We start from the raw sequence: 17,862 nt of genomic DNA on the forward strand, positions 1-17,862 counted from the left end.
TAGCCACTGCTTTCATTTACTTTTGAATTATGTGGTTTTTTCCAGCTTCTCTAAATTTAATTAAACTTTGACCAAAATGCTAAGCGGGGAAAGAGAATAGAAAAAGGGGTTTGTGCCAGAACAAGCACAGTAATAATATTAATAATAACAAAAAGCAACAAGGAGCCCTTAAACACACACGGGCTGGGTTGTAGGAGTTCAGGCTACTGGGCTGAGTCAGGCAGATCCCTGGGAGTCTTTGAAATGCTCCCGACAGGGGATGGATGCAGCTGAGGACACCAGAAAGCTGCTGCAGCATCAGATTTCCTTTTGAAATTGTATTTTTCATAAAAGAAGGAGGCAGAACACCCGTAAGCTGGTGGCACAGAAATGGGCAGAGATGAGGGTCAGATCAAAATACAGCTCATGTCTGGGAGGAGGAGGCTTTGATGGGGAGCTGAAGGAGCTCTTGTGCTTATTTCTTGTCCCCATTTGTGTTGTAGCAACACCCCAGACCTGGACAAATCCCCTGTCATGGTGGGTGTTGCATTCCCCCGTGTGTGGACCCTGCAGACACCATCCTGCTATGTGAGTTTATGCCTCCTAACAATCCACTCCTCACCATTTAATGGGAAACCAGTGATTTTTTTTTAAAGCACAGATGCTGGAGCCCTTGAAGAAAAATCATATTTCTGTCCCTCCTGCTCTCATTCTGTTCCCTACTAGTTTGATAAAGGAGTGGTCAAAGTGTTTATTCAGGCTTAGCTCCTAAGATGCTGCTAACAGGATGAACTTAGGATCATATAAATTCCTCAGCCAGATAAATGTCCTGTGTAATCCTGTATCTGTCCCTGACAGTAGCCAGTACCAGATGCTTCCTGGGATGTGACCAGAAAGCTTCACCACATCTGCAGATGGAATTACCTGCCCACAAAGAAACCTTACCCCTGGTGCCTCTCATTTAGCAGCTGGTTTGACAGACTTAAAGGGGAAAAAAATACAGAAAGTGAGGGCTTTGTTGATTTTATTAATTAATTCTGCCTTTTGGGGGTCAATAGGAGAGCAGGCTCAAGCTGTAAGTCACCCACCTGCAGAGAGGGAGGCGTGTGGGTGTCTCAGAGGTGACTCCTGAATCCAAGGGCTGGGCGCTCTTCCCGCACGTGGGCTCCGCTTCGTTTCCCACGTGCTTCATGCATTGCAGGAGTGGGAGGCAGGACCTTGGAAGTGGAGTGGAAACTCACTAGCATGAGTTTGCAATGAACATTACTCATTTCTTGGTACAAAACTTAATTGGGGGATTTCAGGACCTGATGCAGAAAGACCAACAGGGAAGATGACTGTATCCAGCGTTTTACATGGCTGCTTAGGATTGCAGAGGCTCAGGCTTATTAATGCTCTGGCACTGATTAGATCTGAGTGTGATTAAACCATATCAGGAAAATCAGGCATCCTGGATTGCAAGCAGAAGTGAGCCAGGAGGCTGCAGAGGAGCACAGGGACACAAACTATCAGCTCCTTCCAGCACATGGAGCCCAACACCTTCGGGCTGGTGTTGCTCAGAGTCACCCCTTCAGGCACCACCCACCAAGTTGTTCTTGAATTCAAACAACTGCAACAAAATGTGTTCGGTGGGAATGCAACTTTGGGTGGAGAAAATCCTGTAGCAAAGAGCTCTCCTTTTGCTGCAGGATTCCTTCCATATAGTTCCCTGATGACATTCCCAGCCAACACCAGTCATGGAGCCCCTTCTTGTGAGGAAAAGGAACTTGCTGAGTAGCAAAGCTCCTCAGCATCACCCTGCAGGCTGGGAGCTGGTGGCCGTGGAGGGCTGGGGAAGGGCTGGACGTCAGCCTGCACTTTGAACATTACTGAGACATCCTTCCAGATCTTCTCCTGGGTCGTGTTCCATTCCCAGGTCTATCCCTCACAGTAAAATGTTGCTTTTCATGGAGCATCTTCCCTTACCCCACACCACAGGAAGGTGGGATGACCCCCAGGTCAGAGCACTCCCTTGTTGCTGAACAACGAGAGGCAAAGCCACGAAGGAAAAAGAGAACTGGGCTGGGCCTCCTGATGCCAAAAATTAATCTTGTTGAAAAGCTGTTGCCTCCTTCCCTTCCATTGACTGAGAAGATCTTGACATGAGACACCAGAGGGAGGGTAGCCAGGGAGCTCATAGAAAAGCCAGGAAAGCAAAAACCCTGAAAGAAGCCATTGGATATTATATTCTGTATTTCTCTTTTCAGAACCCATGGGTCTGTCTTTGCAAATTAAATAGGAATTGCTGGAATAATTGGATAATCAACACTAATTTTCTTGATGTGAGCAGAGATGGATGCTCATGGAGCTTAGTTGGCCATAATTAATACCTTTGTTTACCCCTTAAAAAAGAAACACAACAAAGTAAACCAAAAAACAACAACAAAAAAAACCCCAACCAAACAAAAACCAACGAACCAACCAAACAAAAACAAAAACAACCCACAAAAAACCACAAAAAAAACCCAAACAAAAAACAACAAAAATAATAAAAAACCAAATAAAAAAATGGAACAAAAAAAGAACCCAAAACTAAACAAAGAAAAAGAACAAACAAAGAAGACATCTTAGATTCAAATACATTTTGCCACTACAGCAGCCACTTCTGTTGCTTTTTTCCCCGTGATGGTGTTTTCTCAACTTCTTGCATGAATGTCTTTAGAGGCTCAAGGGGAGGCAAAGAGCAGCTTCCTGAGAGTAGACTTCTGCCTCCATGGAGCATCACCCCTTCTCCTCTCTGGCTCCAGGAGGATGCATGTCTGCTCTGTGCACATTTGGACTCGCCCCTCTCTCTCATTCAGGAAATGCTCTCAAGAGAAAATGTTGTGTGTTTTCTTCTTTCTTTTTTCCTTTTACAATCTGAAGCTTCTCTGTGTCCAGTTACTTTCCCAACTGCTCCATTTTCAGACTTTCCAAGCCTGAAGAACCTCTTTATTTGGTGGTTTACTGGAAAAGCTGTTCACATCTATAAACAAAGCTTACTCTTCCTGATTTTATCTTTCTCCATGTTATTGTTTCCGGTTGTTATTCATTTTGGCCGATACTTCCATGGGGACTTTCCAAAGAAGAGAATTCAAAGTGATATAAAATGCATCTGAATAACATCCAGGAATAAAAGTGATTATAAATGTGAAGCACGACTCCCTTTTACTGGAAGAAGCTAGACATGCAGGAAGAAAATCAGGCTGGATGCAATCAGCCTGGGAGAGCTCACCCGAAGGATGATCAGCTACTGCACTTGGGCATTTCCACGTCAGAAAAACGTCAATCCCAATAATGCTTAAAAGTCCCCTACAAAGAGCTTGCAAGCCTGAAAGTTTACCTGCTTCACCTCTGGCTGCAGCAGTTGGCCTGATGAGAGATATTGCTCCATCCCACGGCCGCTGCTTCGTTCAGCCCTTGGCATGGCTCTTTTCTTTTCTTCTTGCTCCATTATTATCCTCATTTTCAAGCCCACTTTGGCTGCACGCTGAGAGCCCAATCAACATCAACCCGTCCTGTCTGGGGGAAAGGAAATACATTCAATCAGTTTGGAAACTTTGTAAGCATCTTCCTGATTATGAGCCCCTCAGCCAAACCCTATAGATTCAGTTACAATTTCCCTGGCAGTATTCACTTCCCACCCTCTCTTCCTGATTCCCCAATTAAGGAAAATTCACCTGATTCCTGTAGTCTGCGACCACCAGGTTTTCTGCCTTTTCAAAACCCTTGCAAACAGAAGAACTCACAGCATTTCCTTTGCAGAAGGGACAAGGCAGGAGAAATTCCAGCAGGAACTAACCCTGTGCCGATGAGGTATAATTGGATGATGAAGCAGATGGAGTGGGCTGGGAGCAAGATGCAGACCAGGCAGGATCAGCCCATGAGCTTCCAAAGAGCATTCTGGACCCAAAGCATCCAACACAATTCCCTGCTTTCTTTTTATGCAGTATGTCCTAGCAGCATCCTGTTCAACCTGTAATGCCAGCCCTTGCCCTGGAGCCCTCCTGGTCTCAGCAGACAGGCAGACACCTGAAGAGGCAGCAGCCATCACACGGTGGTATATGAGCCAGCCTTGTTGCAGCCTGCTTTTCTGATGGAGCTGCATTGCAGACTTGTTTTCCTCCCCTTTCATTTCTCCACAGGAAAAGAGCTCACATCTACCAAGAGCAAAGTGCAATAAATCTGCCCGAAGCAAGAGCAATCAAGCCCAGTAAATAATTGCATGTCCATAAACTTGCAAGGGAGGAAAGGAGTATCCAGGGTGATAACATCCACTCCAGCAGGGTTTCAGTGCTGTCCTCCTCGGTCCCCAGGACAAGCAGTGGATCAGCCCCTCACATCTGAATGATGTTTGGGCATTTCTACTCCTCATCTGGCCAATTTGGGATCTTAGGCTACATCCCCAGCACCACTGACTACACACATCTACCCAAGGTCTTAAAACATGGCTTGAAAGTCTGGTTGGGTTTCACTGAGTTTAAAATTGCTCATATTTATGGTAGAAATTTATGGCCAAACACAATGATTTAGCTGCCCACATGAATTCATGGATGGATGGATAGATGGATGGATAGATAGATAATAGATAGATAGATAGATAGATAGATAGATAGATAGATAGATAGATGATAGATAGATAGAAGAAGTGGTTAAACTCTAGGATTATCAATAAAACAATTATACACAACAATATAAGTGATAAAGGTAAGAAGAGGGAAGTCAATCTGGAAAGGGGCTATTGGGTTACACAAGGGCACTCCAGAACCTGTCTGGATGTCAGTGACAATAAAACTTATCTCAATTTATGGTTTCTCAGGGGTTTATTAGGTCCCTGCTTAAGGGCCAGAGATTCCTTCACCCAGGCAGTCCCTGAGCAATACAAGAAGTAAAATACAGATCATTCAGGAAGCTGGTGGCACACAGGGAAATGGGGACATTTCCCAGCTGCCATCTGTGGTGGCAGTCCCTGGGAAGGGCTCAGACTGAGTCAGTACTGCATGTGATGGATGCGGGACCCCACGTTCACCTGGGCAACCAGCTCTTCTGCAACTCATTACACGGCTGAGCTCAGACATGGTGCAGAGCTATTTTCCAAGCCTTCAGGTAAATAAAGCCTTCAAAGCACTGAAACCCAGACACTCTTCCTTGCTCACATCCCAGGGCTTTCTTTAATAAATCCCATACCAGGGAAGTGGGAAGTGGGTTGTTTTCTGTTTTCAGAGCATTTCAGCTACGCTCTCTTTACTATTTTTTTTCCCCCAAGACTATGAGAGCCAGAAGCCAGGTCTTCTGCCTCTTCCGCAGAAGTGACATCAAAGATGTAACCCCCACCCCAAAGGGATGGCTACGTCAAGAGGACAGGGCTGAGACAGGAATGTCCAGTGGTCCTTTTGCTTGCAGGAAGCCACCAGCTGCTCTGGGAGGCTGTGGTTTGGAGAGGGAATTTCTACAGAGCTCCCTGAGCCCTAATGTCACCCCTTTGGATGGCAACCAAGTCAATCCGTGTCCTCAGTCTTGGCTTTCCCAGGTCCCATAGCAGGAAGACCCATTTGCTGGAGGGAAGGCATTAGGATTTCTATAAACAGCGATTAAATCCACTTCTTGGTGACAAATGGGTTTCACTGCCCGTGTCAGGCACTGGCTGCCAAGTGCCAAACTGGCAACCTCCCTCCAGCAACACACACGTGTCAGGCATCCGCGCGGGTGGAATTGCTGTACTTTTATGGTCATGGATACAGGGGCTTTAAACACTCAGGATTTCTGTGCATTAGGACGTGTTGGCTCAGACATCCCGCGGCAGCTCGGAGGTGCCCCGGGGAGGGAGGTGATGGGGCTGGCACAGAGCAGAGGATCTACAACATGCCTGCCCTGGGCTGCATCGTCCATCATCGAGGAGCTCTGCTCTGCCTGCTGAGGGCTGCTCCTGCCTGTCTGCACTCAGTTATCCCCAAAAATAAACAACTACTGCCTCTGGTTTCAGGCCTGCACCCTTAGGCAGTCATAGCGATGCGGGTGATGCCGTGGGCTTGTGTAAAAGGTGGTAGGAAATGGGCCCTTAGGGAGCAAAGGAAGAAATTCCCTGGAGGAAACTGCAAAACCTTGGGAAAACTCACACGGCTTTGGATGTAGGCACCTTCCACCAGTGGGGTGAAACCAGGCATTGAATCCAAAAAAGGAAAACCCTAACTACCACCAAAAGCACGGCTGAGGACTTCTGGAAAACAGGACTGTGTTTGGTTTCTGTTCTTCATAACTGTAGATTGTCACACGAGGCAAAGCTGGTTTTCTTGAGCAAAGTTTCAGCCAGCAGAGCATCCCTTTTGCACCGTGAAGGAGCTGGATGGGATTGTGACAACCCTTAAAATACACAGACCACCAGAAAGCTCCCTTCTCATGCCTTGCACTCCCTTCCCTAAGGAACACCATGATCCCACAGGTGTCCACGCCTGCTTTCTTTGAAGCCTGTGGCAAAACTTGCATGGACATAACGAGAAGCAAACTTGAGCCCGTTAGCTGTGAGTGCTCACAGGAAAACCCAGATGCACTTCTCTGTGCTTCCCCAGCCAAAATTCTTTCAGTGAGCACCTGCTTTCTGTTTGTCTTGGGGCAAACATGGAAAAGTTCTAGCTTTACTGAAAAACAGGTCAGACTTCTAAAAAAATTATATATATTTAAAAAAAAAAGTCAAGTGAAGCATCGGTTGCTGATTTATTTCTCTCCCTTGGGTTTTAGTGGAGTCCCTATAAAATCCTCTGGTTGAGCCAGCTCCATTTATTGCCAGTTTTGTGCTCGGCTGAAAGAAGGTCCTGAATGTTTTGTTTGTTATTCTGAGTCATGTCACAAACATTTTAGCAAAAGATCCAAAGACTTACAGGGAACATAGAGAAGCCAAAATCACCAGATGGAGAAAAGCACATCTTAAGGGGATGACATTTGGCATGAGAAGCAGAAGAGAATTAAGAGTTTGGTTTGATCTGCCCCGTATTATATCACCACTTATACTTTGCAGGAAATTGTTGAGGTTGAACCAAAATAAAGATTGAGTTTTAGAGCATTTTCTCTTTGGGGACCCCACATCTTTCAGTATGCAACCTATTAATTATAAATACATACACACACTCACATCCAATTTTATTATTTGGGCTCCATCTGACCCTTCAGAGGGAACCAGATGAAAGTAATAATCAGTTCATTCAGCTACAAAGCAAAAAAAAAATAAAAAAAATAAAAGAAAATCAAAGCTAGATAAACATATCGTCTTCTCATGGAAAACAACAACAAAAAGGGCTGAACTGGCAGGAGAATTAACAAGAGCTCTTCCACACCTCCATCAGGATGGGATGCTGTCATCCGTCGGTGCTGAACGATGTCAAGTGGGGACCATGTTGTCCCTGCTGTTCCTTGGGATGTGCAGGGGGCTGAGCACCCCTGCTGGGTGCTGGCATGGAGATGCAGTTTGGGCTGTTTTTTACCAAACGGGAGCTGCCAGCCCTCAGAATTGGGTTGTTAATGCTGGAGAGTTGCACGAGGTTCCCGTGTCTTTGCCCAGTGGCAGCAGAGGCAGAGGAGAGCTGAGGGCAGAGCTGTTTGCTGAAAGTTGGTGGTGGTTCCCAGGATGCCTCTTTGGAGAGGAAGACATCATATCCTGAGCATCCCATGGCTTGCTTCTCATCCCTGCACTGATCCAAAGTGGGAGGAGAAACAGGCAAAGAAGGGAAGAGGATGGAACCTGCTGGAAGACTCCTGATTTAATGGGGTTTGCTATTCCCACAGCACATGGAGATGGATTTGCTTGCCCAAGGGCAAATCAAAGCACTTCCACCAGACTAAGGAGAGGTTCTGGCTGTTTTAAACAGCAAGATTGTATTATCTGTGTGAAAAACTTCCCCTAGCTCTCAAAATGTCAGCCTTTTCCTTGCTCCAGAGGGCTACAAATCACATTGGTGGTTATTTCATTGTATCAAGTATGATTAGCCCTCCTTCTGCCTTTGTATATCAGTATTTGCAAGGCTGACTTTCCAAAGAGTTTGTCTTGGCATGTCACCCCTGTCCAACATCAGTGCTGCTTGTTGAGAGACCAGAGTGGCAGATGTTGCTGCTTGTGTCCCTTTTCCTACCCCTGCTGCCTGGTGGCACTGCTCGGGTCCCTTCAGTCATCTTTGCTTCTGCACCTGTGAAATGGGTGCAACTGAGCCTATTCCTTTCCCCTCCTTGCCCCTCCTTTCCTTTTCTTTCCCTTGGACATTAGGAGGAAATTCTTCACCATGAGGGTGATGAGACACAGGCCCAGGTTGCCCAGGGAAGTGTTGAAGGGCAGGTTGGATGGGGCTTGGAGCAACCTGGGCTGGTGGGAGGTGTCCCTGCCCATGCAGGGGGTTGGAACTAGATGATCTTTAAGGTCTCTTCCAAACCAAACCATTCTGTGATTCTGTGATTATTAAATCAACCAGGGACATTACACTAATACATCTTTAGTCCTTGGGGGAGAGATGATGCTTCCCACTAGGCTGTGGGGCCCTGAAGGTATCATGTCACCTAACAAAATAAATGCTCACACTGTCTAGCATCTAAAAAAAAAAAGTAATAACTACAAGGGGACCACCTAAGAGCTGGGTAAATCCAGAGTTTTGCTAAGGATGAGGAATGGCAGTGGCTGCAGAGCTGGGCCAACATGCTTGGAAATTACGTGCTTAAGTGACTGTGGAAAGTTGTTGAGCTGAGACTGTTCTCACCATCAACCCCAGTGACTGCAGGAGAGCCTGCAAGGGAAGAGCTGAGGCCAGCATGGATCCCATTACATCTTTAACCTCTTAATCTCTAACCGGATTCCATTTGCACTTCAACACAAAACCCACAGAGAGAAGTCAGGAAAAATTAGCCTTTCCCAAGCAAGAGAAATATGCAAATGAAAAAAAAAAAAAGAAAAAAAAAAAAGAAAAAAAGCAACATCCACCTCCAGTAAAATCCCAAGTTAAGCAAGAGCCTGATGCTGTGACAGTGAAATTGTTTCCCCTTCAGTCATGCACGTCTGACCCTCCACGAGCAGTTTTGCTTTGGGCTCAGCCCAGGTTCACCAGGTGCTGCCTCCAAAGTTTGCAGGCAGTTCACGTGCACTTGAGTTGCCCACAGCAGGACATGGAAGCAGGGCTGGATTGCAGCTCCTGTCCCAAACTTTTGCTTTCAGTGGCTTTATTGTCCTGCAGCAACAGCCTTTGCAAGCCTTGATGTGGTGCAGAAGCACAGCTGCAAAGGGAAGTGGGTGATTCTTTCCATCATGTGGGAGCCTGGCAGTCAAAATGAGATGTTGTGGGCTGACACCAGACCCAACAGGTCCTCAGTGGGGACTGTGTTGCTTGGAGAAGGGTGATGTTCTTCTTCATTGCCAAAATCCCAGCACACATCAGGACTCAAGCACACGACGCGTCGTATGAAAGTCTGGGAAAAGTCTTCCCTGCCACAGTTTATGGTGCATGTTCTAAATCAATGGGGCTCTGCCTGCCTGGGGGTACAAATCTGTGTTTTGGGGGTATTCAGATCCTCCTACTTGGGTAGAAGTACCTCCCTGACTGAGACATCTTCAGCCCAGAACTTGACGTTTAAAAATATATGGTGACTTTGTACTTCACTAAGCAAGCCCAGCAGGTGGGAAACCCAAGTTTGCTTTGGAAACCCCAGTTCTGCAGAAATCCCACACAAAGCAACCAACAGTGTTTGCATAATTCAGCCTTGGCTTACAAAGCCACTGCCATGGACCAGAACAGCCCTGGCCTTTGGATGCTACAAGGGGTCATGAAAGGGTTTGGAGGAGAAGCAGAAGACAATTTTTTTGGGTCAAGAAACCAGAAAGCCAATCTTTTCTGCCCCTCTTGGAGTCTTGAAGAGGAGATACACAAACAACAACAGCAAAATGTTTTCAATCTGGACTGTCAAGTCTGGAAGGATATTTGTGGTAAGGGAGAAATTTGCCACCCACTGCTGTTGCTTTGGTGTTTGATTTCTGTGGTTGTTCTTTATTCACATTTGGTCACTGAAAGAAACTAAGACAAGAAAACAAATTCCAAACTATAAAGTGGGGTTTCCAGATAATGCATTATTTCTTAAGGGAAGAAATATAATAAAACACAAAGCAAAGAACAAACCAACAAACCAAACAACAAACTTTCTGGGTCATTCTTTTTCCCTGCTTCACTGGCCTTTTTGTATTTTCCAGCATTTTTTTGCAGGATCCTCTATCATTTGCAGCTATTACTGAGAAGTCTCAGATCCTCTTAGCTGTCCTCACATCCATCCACGTAGCAGGGTCAGCTCATCATCTGGTGGCACTGAAGGCCTAAAGCAAAACAAAAACAAAAGCAAGGATTGTTGCTAGAGATACAGAAACCTCAGTGGCTTGTCTCAAGATTTGGTTCAGCAACCAAAAATTTGGACTCTGGCTGACACAAAGTAGCCAAAAAGCCTCCTGAATTAGTGAAATTCAGCTGGAGTTTCTGGAACTCTTGGAAATAATCAGAGATGGGGAGATTTTGCCTTTTTTTTCTGGATTTTTCCACAATCCCAGGAGGGGACAGGACCCTGATGGCAGCTCAGTGGAGGAGCTGCATGGCCACAGGTTTGGGAAATGGTGCAAGACCATGTGTCATAGTGGCAGGAGCTACAGGAGAGTTAATCCACCCTTTGCCCTGTCCCCTCCCTAACTTTACGCCTTTGTTTATTCCTAAACCAAAATTTTCTGTAGAATCTGGGAAATCAGGTGTTATTTGATTTGTGCTTCTGGAGCAGGAACTTTGGGTATTTCAAAGTCACAACCCTGCTCTCCAAAGCCAATGTTGTCTCGTGCACCTCCAAACCTCATTCAAAAGCTCACACTGGACTTCCCTCACCCCTGTCTCACTTTGAAATACCAAAATAAAAATAATAATCCCTGCAAGGACCATGAACCAACCCCTGATCTCCCCTGCATGCCCTCAAGGAGAGAGCTGGGAATTGCAAGGTCTGCTTCTCCCCACCCACGCCACCGCAGATTCCTCACGCCCTGCTGTGCGTGAACATTTTGAAGACCCTTCCATTGCCCCTTCTCTCCCCTCAAAAAGAAGGATGCTAAACCCATGGCCTCATCCTCAGGGCACTCAAAACAGGTCATGTGCTGGCTCAGAGGTCGAATTATTTCTTGGTGAGAGTCAGGAGGTTTCTAAGGGAGCACTCACATATGCTGCCAGCTGAATTTCCTTCCAGAGGGTTGCATAAGGTTTCTGACCACTGTATCTGTGTGTTCTTGAAGATGACATATAGTGTTACTAATTCCCCTAATTGCATGTCTGAGCTAAAAACAGACTGAGTTTTCCTAAGAAGTTACATTCTTAATAACATTACTTAGAACACTGTGGTAAATTCAAGTAAATTTTTAACCAATGCACGTAGGTTATAAATCAGAATATACATGCAGATCATGTTTACCTTAAGCTTGTTTATCTGCTCATTCATTCTGTGTTTTGCCAAAAAGCAGTGATACAGGATAGAGCCACTGGAAGAGCTTCAGCCTTCAGGCTCCTACTGAGTGGAGCGTTTCCAGGAGTGCCATCCCCTAAAAATAGCCACATAAATTACTCTTTACCCCAAAAATCTCTAGTAGCAAAATGGACAATTAGATGCAGCTTCTCCTCTTCAAGAGCCCAAATGTGGTCACATTGCAAGGCAGATTTGCTCCAGACTGACTGCACATCTGAAGAAGGTCCAGAAGCAAAGAGCCTCAGGGTAATCTTGGATGTAGGACAGCTCTGAAGATGCTCCATCCATGTGTCAGGGATATGTGGCCCTGCCTCGGTGCATTTTAAGAATGTAGGGGTCTTTTTAGGTTAAAACTTTGTTGTCACACTAGAAACCATTCCTTGGAGATCCCTGGTGAGATCCTGCAGGAGGTGGGCACCAGCTCCAGGGGCTGTGAGACATCTCTGACCTGCTGCCACACTCCTGTCCTCTCCCATGGGGACCAGTGGGACAACATGGGGCTGAGTCACTGGAGAGGAGGACACAACCTTGGCAGCAGAGTGCAGGATGCACCCAGGCCCTTGATGTATAAATGAAGCAATCTGGAAGGTGGAGCCTTTGCAGGGGGTGGGTGTTGCTTTTCCACATCAGATTTATTTTTTATTGTTTGAATTTTATTTTGCTGGTTAGTTTTGTTTCATTAGTTCTGCTTTGTTTTGTCTTGGTTTTATTTTTTCCCAATCCTGTGATTTCCACTGAGGTCAGGAAATGACACACATGTGCATTGTTGTCACCTCCAGAAGGAGTGAGGAGGCCGCTTTTGGCCATGTCCCAGCAGCAGTGAACATGCACTTTTGGGAAGAGCATTATCTCACCACTGAAAGGCCACTTGCAGAGGGAAGCAACTTGCTTGTCTCCTTTTCATGCCAGCACCTTCACTAGAGCACCAGGAAAACACTGGAATAACAAACTTAGGGCAACACAGGGAAGAGAGATCCTTGCATCACTTTTCCTCTCCTGGGTGTTGTACTCTTCAAACCTGAAAACAGTGGACTTTTACAATTTTTGAAGAGGTGAAGCAAAGATCTCTCACATTTCTAGAGTTAATAAAAAACAACACTTTCTACCATTTTGCTTTTCCCTTCATTTATCCTGTTAAGCTGAACTAGGTCCACATTAGCTGTCATGCTCTCCAGAGTGCTGCTTTACCTTGAAGACCATGGTAGGACAAGGGAGTTACAAGGAACATGTCTCAGACAAGAGGCAGTGATGCCTCTGCTACTGTTGGTTGGGACTGATGAGCTGAATCAAGTAATGGCAATTAAAAAAGAAGCAACTTGGGTGGCTGGCCAGAAATTGAGTGTAATGTGCTTTTTAAGGATAGCAAGCTTGAGTGGTAAATACAATTGGAGCCCAGACTGGTTTATTTTTTTGTCAGAGCCATGTGAGTTCAGCTCTGGCCAGTGTCCAGGAAACCTTTCTTGTTTGAGAGAGAAACAAGAGGGAGAGTTTGATGAGGCTCCTGCAGGTAAGGGAAAGGCTGGATGCAGGCAACCCTTCCTGCTTCCATCCATAGCACTTCAGCTTCATGCCAAGGCCACTGGTAGTGGCCAGGTCCAGAAAATCCCCAAGAAACATATTTTTTCCCCCTTTATGCAAGAAAAAGAAGAAAGTCAAACAAGCTCTTAAATGTTCTCTACTGAAAAATCCAAGCCCTGTTCTTGATGAGCTAAGTTTGAGCCTCTCTGACCATCCAGATAAAAAATCAGGACCCCACCATTTCCACCTGGAACCCTCTGATTTACATGGTTCTCCTCAAACCACCCCAGCATATGGGCTGCTCTGGATGCTGGTGGAGAGATGCCATCCCCTCCAGACACCACTTCTCAGACCCAGCTGTCTTGGCATGACAAAAAACAGCCTTGAAGGTGTTTGCCTGCTCTTCCTCCATTGCTCAACCGAGGGGAATTTTTTTTGTGGGCTTAATTGATGCATATTTGCAAGTTGACAGTTCATTTACAGGCCTCAGATGGTCAACCCAAGGAATTTCTCCTGGCCTTGGGTTTGCATTTTGTGGGCTGTCAGGGGGAGCTTCCCTCCACCACAAGCCAGCTCCTGCTTTGCTGGGCTCCAGCAGGCAACCTTGTCAAGTTGTGAAACCCACTCATTCCATGTGCCCTTAATTAATGACATGCATCTCTAATGAATTATGCACCCCCTTCCCCCCCAGCCTCATCCTCTCCTCACCCACCCTGGGCTGCCGGGAGCCCTTGGCTGATTTTCCAGCAATGACCTGGGGCAAAGTGATGGTCGTGGCACGTGGTCCCAGCAAAGGAGGTGGCAGAGTTGGTGCTAAAATTTACCTGTACCTCCCTGAGCATTTCCCTGCCACTGCTGGAAGCAGCTGGGTCGTGGCACCTCTCAAAGCAGCTCCTAAAACACGGAGAGGATATTGGTACCAGATGGGTAACTGTGGGAGGTATTTTGTGGGCTGGAGACACATCCTTGAGATATGCAGGGTCTTCCCTGTTTGCCTGCCTCTGGTTCTAAAGTAAGAGATGCTAAACCCTATTAGAAACCCTTCTGATCCCACTTTTGTGGTTGTTTCCCTTCCTGATTTTCTGGCTCCTTCTCTGCTCCCTTTTCCCCTAAATTCACCCCATTTTTCCACCTCCCTTCATATGGTGGGAACTGATCTCCCCTCCCATCTTTGGCCAGGGCTGAACTCCCTCTGCCATGTGAAAGTGTCTTTCCTTTCTTTAACTGGTGCTGAGCCACCATTTGTGATATTTAAGATCTTCCTAAAAAGCCAACTGTGTTACCTTGCCAGCCCTGCTCATCTTGAGGCCCTCAGCTGTCCTAGAAACAGAGCAGAGAGCTCATTTTTAACACTAGTTTTAATTGCTGTTGCACAACATTTAATAAAAGGGCACTTTTCCCTGCAAGTAATAGCCCTGAGGTAGCAACAGGACTCTCCAGGGACAAGTTTTGTCATGTGAGGTCAGATATTTTATCAAACTGAATCTGGTAGACACGGAACAAAACTTAAATGGCTTTAACATTCAGGGTCCTTTCAAAACTCCTTTTTTTTTCTTCCCCAGTCAAAGCAGGGGAAAAGAGCCATTTGTTAGAAAAACAGTGTCAGGGAAGTTACAGATGACATTTACCAATGTTACATCATCAAAGCTAAATCTCTGACAGATCTGTAAACAATAACTTTTCATAGAAATGTCTACAGGGCCCAGAGTTTGTGTCTCAGCACCATGTTTCTACATCTGCAGCAAGGAGAAAATGCATGTAACTGGATGAGGTCTCCCCACACTGTTGATCTTTCAGAGAAAACTCTAAACGGAGGGGTTCAGATTGTTCTTTGCAGGTTTTGAATTTGCATCATAAAATTGCGGTTTTCCTTTAACATTAGAATAAAATCCTCCAGACAGGGGCAGGTTTCCACAGCATGGTGAGAGCACATACTCCCCAATTCCAAGTCTTGGGCAGGAAGGGAGGATTTGGCTGTGAAATGCAATCTTCCTTCCAAAGTCATGTCTTATATCATAGCACTTTTGAGACATTGGGCAGCACCCAGGAGATGTGGGGTGGAACTTGTCATGTCTTTCCCCAGTGCTGTGATGGGTCTCGGGGAAAGAGGCTGTAACATAGGGCTGCAAAGCAGGGCTGAGGGGTGCAAAAGTGGTCTAAAGCCACCCATTAAAAGGGTTAAAGTCACTCATTACCTCTCCCAGGACTCTCCCATGGCTCTTCCAATCCTTCACCAATATGGGACTCAAACCAGGTGTGTGGGCCACAAGTGGCAGTCCTGCTGGTGAGGCTTGTTCTGCCTATCCAAGGATCAGGTGCATTTGAATTTGAACAAACAAGAGGTTGAAATCCACAATAAATCTTCCAGCAAGATGAGCACAAGCAATTTGCACCTATTTTCCATTTTCTCTTTCCTAACCCTCTACTTCTCCTGCTCTTTTGCTGTGTCCTTGGCTCATTTAAATCATAGTTTAGAGAAATCCTTCCAGCCCAAGCTCTCACACAGGAGTGAACACCTAAATACCTTGCACAGGAACCCACACTATACTTAAAAGGACTCTGCTGAAAACCCCACTCTGTGTCCTTGTTCTGATTGGTTTACTGCTTGTTTTTCCCTCTCTGCAGGATTCCCAGCCTCAGTCTGCTCTGAAGAAGAGGTGAAATTTTTATTATTTTTATTTTATTAATTTTTTTAATCCAAGGTAGAGGAACTTCAAGCTCCCACTGATTTGCAGAGGCATCAGAAGGATGTGATGCCTCTCAGGGCTGGACACACCATCCCTGGCATGATTTTCCATGGGCTGGGGAGACCACATGAGAAATTCTCCTGAACTGCTGCTGAAGGGACAGGCCCTACACAACAGCAGATTTTCACTTCATCTATATTTATAGCAAAGTGGAAACAAAATGTGCTTTAAAGTAAACAGTAGTATTTCCAGAGTCCGGCTGATTTTCTTGCTTTGGTGAGTTCCCAACCAAAGCTTCTCACCCTGCAGGCAATGATGAAAAGGTAAAGCAGGAAGAGTGAAATCCCAGGCTGACTGAGTCAGTGGGAAACATGCCATTGAATTTTAACAGGGCCAAGTTTTACCCAAAACCCTTACAAAATGAGGCAAGGATGACTGGGGAGCTGCAAAGGCCGATTGCTGAGATCTCTGCTCATCCCTTCCCCTTCTGAGCTGGTGGCGTAAGCAGCCTGGGGTTAAAAAACACTCCAGCATCTATTAATGCAACAACTTAAAATGCTAAAAAAACTGGCTCATAGAAGGAAACTTGCTGTTAAGAGGAACCACATGCTTGCAAGGTTTGTGTCCTTGTACTATTTGCACAGGCTTAAGGAGGGACGATTTGCGTGAAGCTGAAGAACATATTTACCAAGAGCCAATGAAATCAACAACATCTGACGTCGTTGTTGAGGGTTCTTGGTTTTTTTCCCCTTCGTCATATGAGGAAGGAGACAAAGCATTTGTGACCACAAACTGTGTCATCAGGATTATTTGGTTAGTGTGCATGGTGGTTGCAGTAATAGAAGGAGCATCCCGAGGGCGAGAGAGAGGCCGAGGCCTGCGTGGAGGGACCAGGAGGGGCAGAGCCTGAAGGAGAGATGAACCAAGAAGAAGAGACATTGACCTGCTTTTCTATGGAAATGTCCCCTCTGGCCACCACCAGAAACACAGCAGGGTCAATGGGATGGGTGGGTCTCATGAAGTGCTTTCCCCAGCTAATGGAAAACAGCATCTGCTTTCACTGGGTTTGATTAATAGTATTGATGATACCTTCAGCTCCCATCCCAGCTCCCATCAGAGGTTCTCAACAGGCTTCACAGACAAGTATCCATCATTGCTACTTGATCACACAGAGGGGTCCCAGCAGACATCTGTCCCACGTCTTACAGAGGCAGGAACTGCTGTTGGAGGTGATGAGCAATGATCTAAGGAAGGTTTAGTTCTCACCCACCTGTATTTAAATCCTATAAAACATGGGGATTTACCAAAATCACTTCAAAATTCAGTTGTCACCCTAGAGCCAAGGAAGCCAAGAGAAAATATTAATAATAGTAATAACAGTTATAAAGTCAATGAGCAAATAAGCAAAGCTAAAACCAACCACAGGGTACTGGGGATGACATCCCAGTGCAGGGACCCATCTGACCAATTGCTTCATGAGATCCCCACTTACTCATCCCTCTGGTGCTTAAACTCCTCCTGTGCCCTGGAGTCTCCAAGATGGCTTCAGATGGGGTGAAGGTTGGGGTGAGGGACATGGCATCACCTGTGTGACCCCAAACATGATCTCCTCTGCACTACCCTGCTGGAGGCATTTGGGAAATCATGACGACGGGCGTGTGCCTGCCAACATGTGTCTTGGAGAAGGACAAGGATCAGCAGACTGGCCACATCCCGCGGGCTTGTTGCCTGAGGTCATAAGATGAGAAATCAACACATCCACTGACCTGTGCCTGGTTCACATGTGGGGAAGAGCCATCCCAAGTGATTCGGGCTTTCCAGCCCAAAGGAGACACGTCTTCAGCCTCTCCATGTCCCAAACCCTGCAGCCCTCCCTCCCCAGCATTGCCCTTGCTCAAGAAGGTCATTAGCCTGGGCTCCCTCCTTGCCTTCAACTTTGGTCAGCCAAGCTCCAGGGCATGCTAAATTCAGATGTGCATTTATTATCCTAAAAAATGTGGGAAATAGGAAGGGTTGTAATTTCCCAAATTACTTTTCTTCCAGCTAACAGAAGCTGGCAGCAAATATATTTAAAATGTAAATATTTAAATACTTACTTGCAAGCACAATTACCTTCTTTTTTTTTGCGTGTGTGTTTGAGACTCGATTCATT

This window comes from Chaetura pelagica, unplaced genomic scaffold, assembly GCF_000747805.2.
Source record: "Chaetura pelagica isolate M959 unplaced genomic scaffold, ChaPel_1.0 scaffold139, whole genome shotgun sequence".
Classification (NCBI taxonomy): Eukaryota; Metazoa; Chordata; class Aves; order Apodiformes; family Apodidae; genus Chaetura; species Chaetura pelagica.